This window comes from Pinus tabuliformis, chromosome 2_1 (assembly GCF_031772625.1).
Source record: "Pinus tabuliformis cultivar Carrire ecotype Pingquan chromosome 2_1, CPIR1, whole genome shotgun sequence".
Classification (NCBI taxonomy): Eukaryota; Viridiplantae; Streptophyta; class Pinopsida; order Pinales; family Pinaceae; genus Pinus; species Pinus tabuliformis.
This window is the reverse complement of record NC_142299.1, coordinates 866,172,104-866,182,682: the sequence shown is the minus strand read 5'-3', so window position 1 is coordinate 866,182,682 and position 10,579 is coordinate 866,172,104.

The following is a 10,579-nucleotide window of genomic DNA, read 5'->3' as shown; positions in this document are numbered from 1 at the left end:
TCCATTATCAGTTAGGAAATATTTTACGAGAGGACATTAGAGTAAAGTGTCTAAGGGAGGAATTTGTTTCCATGCATCTTCCCAAAACTTGGCTTGACATCCATCGTTGAATTCCCATAACAAGTGATGTTCGATTAATTGCTTATTTTTCTCTACTAAGTTCCAAATTGAGGAGCCTGTAGAGAACCAGGTGGTTCATAGTTTCAAGACCAAGATTAGACGAGGACAATACTTGTTGTTCCAAATTGATTTCCATAGTTCTGTACTATCTTGGAGCCACCAGCACCACAATTTCCCTCCCATTACTTTTCTAATATTTTCAAGATCTCGTAGTCCAATACCACTACATTTATTAGGGAGTGTTATAGACAATTTTGTGCCTTACAGCAATAAGCATGAATTTTCAATAATCCAAGGGATCCAAAGTTCCCTAAACATGATGTTCCTACCCCTAGAGGGACAAGGTCAGCAAACCAACAGCTCTCAGATCAGTTCTCCACCTGAAAACACTCAAAAACAAGCAATCCTGAAATCAAAGCAGGTGCTCCACTAGGCTTCTGCGCTGAAACACAACTGCTCCATGGTGTACCTGCGTTGCAAAGCAGGTAGAACAAAGCCCACCTGCGCTGCGCGAGTTTGGACATGTGGCACAGTGAGTCATGGCTTTGGAATCTTCTAAAAATGACACTTGGATCAGGTATTTCACCTTGTGATGAGTCAGAGGCTTTGTTTCTCCAAGTGGAAGCAAGGTTCACCAAGTGGACTCAAGAACTGAAGATCAACTAAAGATTAACTGAAGAGAGAGAGGACACAAGGCAGCTACACATCAGTTGCAAGCTGACTCATCCCTTCTCAATTCATCTATATATTGAGCTCTCTCCTATGAGCTCAGGAGGCTGGAATTTTGTGCAAAGTAATGATATGCTGTTGGTTTCATTCTTGAGTTATTGGGTGATTGTTTGAGAGAGGTGAAGAAGAGCAATTCTTTCTGCTGGGAGGTGTTGCTGGGTTGGAGCCTGCAATGGTTGTAATCCTCTCAGAACCTTTATTTCTTCATTAATAAAAGCTATTGAGGTTCTTCTATGTGCTCTTGTTTCAATTATGTATTGTGATGATTGCATGTTTGGTTTACACTAATCCATGAACCAGTTATGATTGCATGCCTCTTGTAGTTTCCTTCTTTGTTATTGTGCAGGATCTCATTGCAGCTGGGTGAGCAGAACAACAAAGAGCTAGGAGCAAGCGGCCAAAGAGGAGAGTTTGGATTCGACATTAAGCGCAAGGCAACGGTTAGTGCTTCCTCCATTCTCTTTTGCTTTCATAAAGAAGTAAACTTTCATTAGTTTGTTTTACAGTTGTTGCTAAGGAACTGTCACCCTTAGAGTGGGTTAGGGTCATCCGAGTCGGATACTTTTCCCTACAAAAAACTGGCGACTCCACTGGGGATCGTATCCGTTTGATTGTGTTTGTAGTATCTTTGCTATTCATTTCCTGAAGAAAAGAGTACCAAATCGAAAAGCTTTTGACTATATCAAAAGCGAAGTAGAGGGCAGCTACTCTTGCTCATTTTCTGAGCAGATTCATGATTTGAAGAGCTGATCTACAAAGATCCTTGTAAGCTCTTAGTGATAGCTTTGTACCTTCTAAATCATCCCTTTGAGTATGCTTGACTGAATGCTTCTGATTTGAGCAAAAACCGTGCATTTTTGAGAAAATTATGACCCGGAAACTGTGAAAACGCAACTCTCGTTTTCCAAAGCAGGTAGTACACAGGCTACCTGCTTTGCAACGCAGGTCCCGAACTAGCTACCTGCGCTGAGAGCCAGTTTGACTGTGCAGAGCCTGCGTTGACCCAAATTTGCTTAGTGCATTTGGGGTTTCCTCCTTTCTCTTGCCCGTTTTCACTTAGTTTTACTGCTAGGTGTCAGTCTTGTGCCTGTTTTGAAACCAATATTACTTGCCATCATTCTGCCTCTGTTATTTAACGAAATTGTACTTGTTCTTTGTATTTCTTACTCATTTACAATTTCCCATAACGAAAAGTAAACTAGTCATGATTTTGGCCTCTTAGATCTGAACCTGTGTTAGGCGTTTTGCTGGTCTAAAGAGTTAGCTTGTTTGCTGTCCATAGCTGGTTAGTCATTTTACTTTCATTCGTATGGTTTGATTTCATGTATTTCCAGTGATTAAGCAAGTGAATCTTAAGGTGTCTTTTGATTTTGGACAAGCTTGTTTACTTTCGCTTTAAATCGAAATCAAAGTTATATAACCACTTTCTTTTTGTATCCATCCACATTAAGAAAGGGAAAAGAAAATACATGCATTGTGCATTTTGCATTTGAAAAAAGTTTGCATGATGATTTAGGAGAAAGTGCATTAGTTTGTGCTGTATGAACTGTGTGAAAAGAATTTGCCTTCTTTCTCTCTCAATAGTTAAGATTTTCATCAGTCAAAAAGATTTGAAAAAGCTTGCTTCTCATCTTAGGCTGCATTTAGGAATTTGTCATATACATCTCGTGGTGAACCTTGAAAGGCAAACTTTAAAAAAGATCAACTTAAAATATACTGAATGAACCTAACAACGCATTTGAAACATAACGCAAACATCTAGAGGTCTAGGTAGAGACGTGTTCCGGCGTCGTTAAACATAGTGACTGTCGATCTCTATGAAGGTGGGTGATTCCTCCTGAGAGTTGGTGGCACTAATACGGACTTGTGCTCCCACGTACCGTCGAGTATATATTGGGAGACCCCTATAGGCAATTATCCTTTATCCATAGGAAGCCGTGTCGGCCGCCCTACTGATCGCGATGCAGTGAACACAGCATTCACGAAGATCGACCACCCGTACCGTAAAACGTATTCTGTGGTTTCGCGAAAGGTTTGGCACACCCTCTGCCTAGATCTCCAGAGCAGTTTCTTTTGGCCCTTTTCAAACTCTATAACTGAAAAGGTCCAACTGAGCATTTGTCACTTCGGGCTCGTTAATACATCGAAGGCGACTAGAGTCATCTTTAGCTTTTTCTCGACTCTTAAAACATGAAAAAGCAAAGTTATGTTTAAAAGCGTCTAATAAAATTCATTCAAATCGGAACAAAATTTTCCCCTTTATATTTTAGTTGATCGAGTAATCCGCAATCGTGGAAGAAAGTCAATTGAATATCCGTCGTTCTCGGAGGCTTGCGAGTCAACCGTCTTTGTCTCCGGAATCGAAAACAATCCGGACAAAGCGAGCTCATCAAACCAGTTCAAAATCTCCTTTAAAAGTTAGAACAAGCGTTCCAACAACATCTGAGATTCTGGTCACTCCAAACATTTCTGGAAACCCTGCCTCAATAGAAGAAGTTCAATCGCCACAGAGGGACAGTAATACTGATCCTAGTCTGGGGGCAAATACTCGTATGACTGAACCAGTTCCATCTGTAACCGGTCCAGAGAGTTTTGTTCCTCAAACATCCGTCGCGGTCGATACAACCCCTTCTTCGGCACCGGAAATCTTTTACGGACCTGACGGTCTTCCTCTTCCACCTGGTCTGATTACGATAGAGGAAATTATAGAGGAACCGCAAGTATCCACTCCAATTCAATTTGGAGTAGGGGTCACTCTATTTCCTGCTACAACAGAAGTTTGTCCATCACCAGTGGAAGTTCCTGTAGAATCACTAGGTGATCAATTGGATAGACTAAAAATGACTGAACAACCGTCGACATCTAGGACTGTGTCGAATGACACGGCGACGGCAGAATTACCTGCTGCAAATCCAACAATGTTCGCCGGCATACCATCTGTCCCAACTAGCTCGCAGTCGCTAGAAGGAGTCCATCAAGAGACTATCTCGACAGTATGGTCTGTTCTTGTTTGTTCCAGAGTAATGTCTGGTAACTCTCATGGTGAGGCTCATCAAATTGACCCTTTTGGGAATCTAATTAGGCCATCCAGTCCTCCAAGGCAGGCAGTTGCCTTGAGTTCTGGGTTGCTACCGTATGGGGGGCAATACCCATACGGGAGCTCTCAACCTTATTCAAGTTATGGCAGAATTGCAACGAGTAGTTGGGTACCTGTGCTATCCCAGCCACCGAGAGTTGTATATTCTATGCAACAGTGTGTACCTGTGACAAACATCCCCACTACACCGGCTATTGTGACCGTGTCGCAAGTTCAAACAATGCCTGTTGTATGTCAACCTCAGATTGCTCAGGTTCTCGTGCAACAACCCCTTGACCCTGCGACCCAACCACAATCACCTACTGGTGGGACAACACAAGTACAGTTGGGTACGACTACCCCAGATCTTGGTCCAATGGTTAGTATAGCGCAACAACCCATGGTGTCGCGACCGTGGATAGTGCAATACCAACAGTCGCAATTCCAACAAGTGTACCAGGGTTCTGAACAGCAAATCTTTGCGAATACGGGACAACCATATATTCAAAATGGTCAAAATCAACCACTTTATAGTGGTCAAGTCCATCAACCGTATCAATCATACCAACATCAACTCCATTATGCTGGTATGCAAAGACCAACTGTTCAGGCGATTCCATCGTATCCTGGTTACGCTTCACCTAACTTGAATCAACAGTTACCATTCGTGGCGACTTTAGAGTTGCCTGATTTACATCGGTTAACCAATGATCCAATTGCTTACGCCCCATGGTGGCTAGTGATTCCGCACAAACTTCCATCCGACATTCCTAAATTCAATGGAAATCCAGGTGAAGACCCGTCGAATCATGTGATGACATTTCATCTATGGTGTTCGTCGAACACTTTAAATGACGATTCGATAAGGCTTCGCCTCTTTCAGAGGACATTGACAGGTCCAGCGGCAAAATGGTATATAGAATTGCCTAGAGCTTCGTTCGACAATTTTAGCTCCCTTGCCACGACATTCTTAACCCACTTTCAATTACCAATAAGGTATGAAACGGGAACAGAGATATTGACCAACTTCAAACAGACAACCGCAGCTCATATATCAGATCATATACATGAGTGGCGACGTCGACGAAGAATGGTTAAAACATACGTTCCTGACCAGCTTTTAGCTGAGTGGTTTATAAAGTCGTTACTTCCGGCCATAACGGAAGATGTGGCAAAGGGGGGAGTCGTAACAGAAGAGCAAGTTATCGCTCGTGCACAATATTTGGACTTAGTATATACTCAGTCCGGCACGCTCTATGACAAAATACCAGACGCCCCTAGACCAGAGTTTTCAATCCCTCCTCCTCCTAAATCAAATAGTGACTCTCATGCCGGCGATGGCGTGATTGGCACGGCAAACACGAATCCGAAAAGGACCAATCAAAAGAAGGCCCGTAAGGATTCGAATCAAAATGCGCATGAAGAAGTTCTTGCCTCAGAAGTAAATGCCATGTCGACCGACAAGGGCAAACAACTGAAGCAACCAGGGGGAAAGAAGAAAAAGAAAAGGAAAGAGAAACCCCCGACAGGGTGTCATATATGCGATGAGGATCATTGGACGAAAGATTGTCTACATATACCTAAAGTTAAGAAACTCTTCAAGAGTTCAAAAACCCCAGCAGTATTGACTGATCCGTTTCCTAATCCAAGACAAAATATGGTTGCAAATCAAAATGCTTCCCGATCCCAAGTGCTTATGCTGTCCACCTCAAAGCAGCAGAATAATGCTTTGACAAGGAATAAAGATTACAGGAATCCAAAGTAGTTGAACAACAAGGCAAATAAACAACCTAGTAGTTCAACAACAACTTTGACCAAAGTTGTGCCAGCCATCATTCCTGAACCAATGATAAAGTCGCCAAAGGGAGTAGTACACAAATCTACATTTAATCCTCGTGAAAAAATAACACAGGATTATAATATAATAGAGGACCTGGCTCAATCGTCGTCCGCTATGTCGACGCCTGAGGTAGCGCAAAATTGCACCTCCCAAGAGCAAGCTTTATTATCAGCTATAGGTGGGATTGGCCCAATGGATTCCAATCTAGTGGCCTTTGATCATAAAGGATATGACCCTCAGTTACCAGCTCAACAAGCTTTCCTTATTCAAGTGAAAGCCCTCAACAAAACTGTTCATCGAACAATTATTGATGAGGGGGCATCTACATGTCTTATGTCAATGAGTTGCTGGAAAAATTTAGGCTCACCACCCTTGTCGAAATCATCAACGACCTTAAAAGCATTTGATGGACGATCATACACTCCATACGGGATTTTAAGTAACTTGCAAGTTGAACTAGGGGGAAAAACAGTAGAAGTTGATGTTGAAGTAATCGACGGAAACGTCGATTACAACATCCTACTGGGAAGGCCTTGGATATATGCCATGGCTGCAGTTGTGTCGACCTACTTCAGGAGGATTGTATTTCCTTTTCAAGGAAAAATTACAATTGTCGACCAACAAACATTTCTCCCCAACAGTTCTCAAGTTACGGGAAGCAACACAATGATCCATGAAAGTAATCAATCACTCCAAAATATCGGAGTAGGTCTCCTAAAAGACCCTGCTTTAATGGGTACTTTTGCCATACCGCCGGCGAGTAATCTGGCGGAAGTAGCCACAGTGGAAACCTACAATATGAAATCTTCTATATCCAACGGATTCAGAAGATTCCTAAATATTTTGTCAGCATGGATCGTCGCCCTAATGGAAATACTGTAAATACAGTGGGCCCCGAGGACGGTTCTTATCTCATTTCAACCTCGTTAAAAAATGAAACAAGGAGTCACGAGGATAGTTCTTTTACTATGTCAACCTCATTAAAAAATGAAACAAATCCCCTTTTCAAAATTCAAAGGTAAACCTTCATTCCAACCACCAAGTTGAATGCAATGAAGCTTGGGGGGCACCCTCCTTTGACATGCGTTATTATGATGCTGGGGGCATGCAAAAGATTCGAGCAGTTTTTGTGCAGAAGTTCATGCTCGTTAAAAAATAAACGTAATTTGTGAGCAATCTTTCCCTAGCAGTTCAAGCTCATCCAAAAAATGAACCGGTAAACAACCTCGAGAAATGTAACCTTTGAAAGCCATATTAAAAGCCCTTGGTCGTGTTTATATGCCATCACCTCCATCCGTTCATTTGGCCAATTGTTCACCTCCATATGTTTGTTTACCCATTTTGAGGAACAGCTGCGAAGAGTGATTTCACTTAGCCATCCTTGTGACACTGCCGTGATTGGAGATTTCCAACCTGTACCTGGAATCTGCTTCTTTCCCTGTTCATCACTCGTTCCTCAAAAGACGAGTCTTCTTTGAGCTCTTTTCACTGACTCGTAAAATATGAAAAGTTTGCCGAGTTTTGGCCTTCCAGCTCGTTAAAGCGACCGGAAAGCTATCCCTCCTCTAGATTTTAATCTTTTTGGACCTGAGGGATTATTGCACAAAAAGATCGAGCGCTTGTTTTGTTCGGCTCGTTAAAGCAACCGAAAATTCATCCCTTCTGTATTGTTTTAAACTTTTTCGGACTTAAGGGATTAGATGACGAAAAAGGAATTTTGGAGTTAACTTTTCGTACCTTTTCAGACTCTCTAAAAATGAAAAGGATCGAGTTTTCCTTGTCGTTAGACTCGTTAAAATGATTAAATAGCGACAAACTTGTCTTTAGACGAGAACGAGTTTCCCTATCGCTAGGCTCGTTAAAACATAGCGATGGGCTTGCCCGAAGGGCAGGTTATAGAACAAGCATATGTTATCCTCCTCAAGCTTGACAAAAATAAAGAGGTACTGGTCAGCAATGACTGGGGAAAAATTGGGAGAACCTCACAGCATTAATGATAGCAAGTCGCTCTTGAACATGACACTTTGTCCTCCGTAGCACTTCGGGTTGGGTTGTTTCATTCACCGGTCGCAGAATCATGGTCCTCGCCACACCATCCACAATTGGGGTAATGCTACCAATCCATCACATCAGTGTCGTTATATGTTCAAGAGATGTGGTTCTGTAAAGAGTCAACCGTGTTCCACCCACTGCCATACATTATCCTTCATCCACTTCATGACCGCCACCCTGAATCATACATCACAGTTTGTTTTCACCTCATCATAATCATTAGCTCTGTTCTGTGTCACTGATGTGGGATTCATTAAGGCCCTCCTTTGACGGATCGCTCCTTGTCGACATCAGCGCATTATCCAAGGAGTTGATTTAGGAACACCCCCCTCAGTACTTTGAAGCTTGCATGCCTCAATGGCAAGTTTCTCACTTCCGGCGACAGGTATACATCAATGACCTTCGACCAGAAGATTTTGCATGGTGGTCGACACCAAGTCCTTTATTCCCACCATGTAGATTGTACTGTCGTACCTTGAGGGTCATCATCCTTATCGGTGATTCCTCTCGCGCTTGTTAACGGTTTACATCATTGATCGGTAATCAAGCGATGTCTTTCCATGTTCGACTTCAAGAAATTCTCACATGGATCGACTTGTACATCGAGTGAAGATCGGAAGAGTTTGAAGACCCCGGATCTAGTTTCATCCATCCGGGCTGCGATATATATTCAGGACATAAAGACATTTGATATGTACATCATTACAACAGATGATCATCCTTCTCAAAGGATGATAATTTCGGCAGAGAAATATCAGTCTACATCAGACGATCGTCTGTTCTATGTACCAAAATGAATTTATAAAGCTGGGCATGGGAATGCCCGCCTCAGCTAGATCATGAAAAATGTATGAAAAATAATGTATTGTATTGTATCTTATGACAGGACACTTCTCAGCAGATTGAATGAACTTCGGATCCTCTCAATAAAGCATTTCACCCGATAAACGACCTCATACTTTAGGGGGCATCTGTTATCGACAATTTTGTGCCTTACAGCAATAAGCATGAATTGTCAATAATCCAAGGGATCCAAAGTTCCCTAAACATGATGTTCCTACCCCTAGAGGGACAAGGTCAGCAAACCAACAGCTCTCAGATCAGTTCTCCACTTGAAAACACTCAAAAACAAGCAATCCTGAAATCAAAGCAGGTGCTCCACTAGGCTTTTGCGCTGAAACACAACTGCTCCATGGTGTACCTGCGTTGCAAAGCAGGTAGAACAAAGCCCACCTGCGCTGGGCGAGTTTGGACATGTGGCACAGTGAGTCATGGCTTTGGAATCTTCCAAAAATGACACTTGGATCAGGTATTTCGTCTTGTGATGAGTCAGAGGCTTTGTTTCTCCAAGTGGAAGCAAGGTTCACCAAGTGGACTCAACAACTGAAGATCAACTACAGATTAACTGAAGAGAGAGAGGACACAAGGCAGCTACACATCAGTTGCAAGCTGACTCATCCCTTCTCAATTCATCTATATATTGAGCTCTCTCCTATGAGCTCAGGAGGCTGGAATTTTGTGCAAAGTAATGATATGCTATTGGTTTCATTCTTGAGTTATTGGGTGATTGTTTGAGAGAGGTGAAGAAGAGCAATTCTTTCTGCTGGGAGGTGTTGCTGGGTTGGAGCCTGCAATGGTTGTAATCCTCTCAGAACCTTTATTTCTTCATTAATAAAAGCTATTGAGGTTCTTCTATGTGCTCTTGTTTCAATTATGTATTGTGATGATTGCATGTTTGGTTTACACTAATCCATGAACCAGTTATGATTGCATGCCTCTTGTAGTTTCCTTCTTTGTTATTGTGCAGGATCTCATTGCAGCTGGGTGAGCAGAACAACAAAGAGCTAGGAGCAAGCGGCCAAAGAGGAGAGTTTGGATTCGACATTAAGCGCAAGGCAACGGTTAGTGCTTCCTCCATTCTCTTTTGCTTTCATAAAGAAGTAAACTTTCATTAGTTTGTTTTATAGTTGTTGCTAAGGAACTGTCACCCTTAGAGTGGGTTAGGGTCATCCGAGTCGGATACTTTTCCCTACAACAGGGAGACCCTTAGAAATTGTAGCAAGAAAGGATCAATTTGACTTGTTCCTTAGTAAAATTGAGCAATTCAATTTTCCACTTCAGTAGGATGACTTGGATTGTAGTTAGCTAGAGTGACATGACTTTTTCTGCTAGTTAAGTTAGTAAATTCTAGTTATAGGCCTGGAGTAGAGTTGTGCATGTAGTGATTGCTAAAATTTAGCATTCTAGTTCAGTTATTTGTAGTCAAACTTAGTTAACTGAGCTCAAGTAATTAATTGATTTAGTTGAAGGTCAACTCAGTTATAGAATTATTGCTAAATCACCAATATCTCAGTTAAACTAGTTAATCAACTAAAAATATCCCATACATGCATGGAATTTGATTTTCCTAGTTGGAGTGGAGGAAAAGGTACATTGTAATGATCAATTGTATACTATTTAAGTGTACTGGATTCGTAATTAAGAAAGTGATCAATTACTTGGGATTTTTGCAAGGAAATAGGGAATTCCCCCATTATTTAGGAGCTCAATTTCTCCACGATTGCACAAGGAAATGGAAGGTTGGTTGAGGCCTGAATTTGCTAAGTGTAGGCCAGAGTAGGCTAGGAAGTAGGAGAAAATTTTTATAGTGCAGGGTGTGCTTCAGAGTTGAAGCAAGACATTGTAATAATTTTTCATTTTCATCTGATTAATGAAAAGTAGCGGAAGGGTTTTTCCTAGTTGGGTTCCCCGATAAAATCATT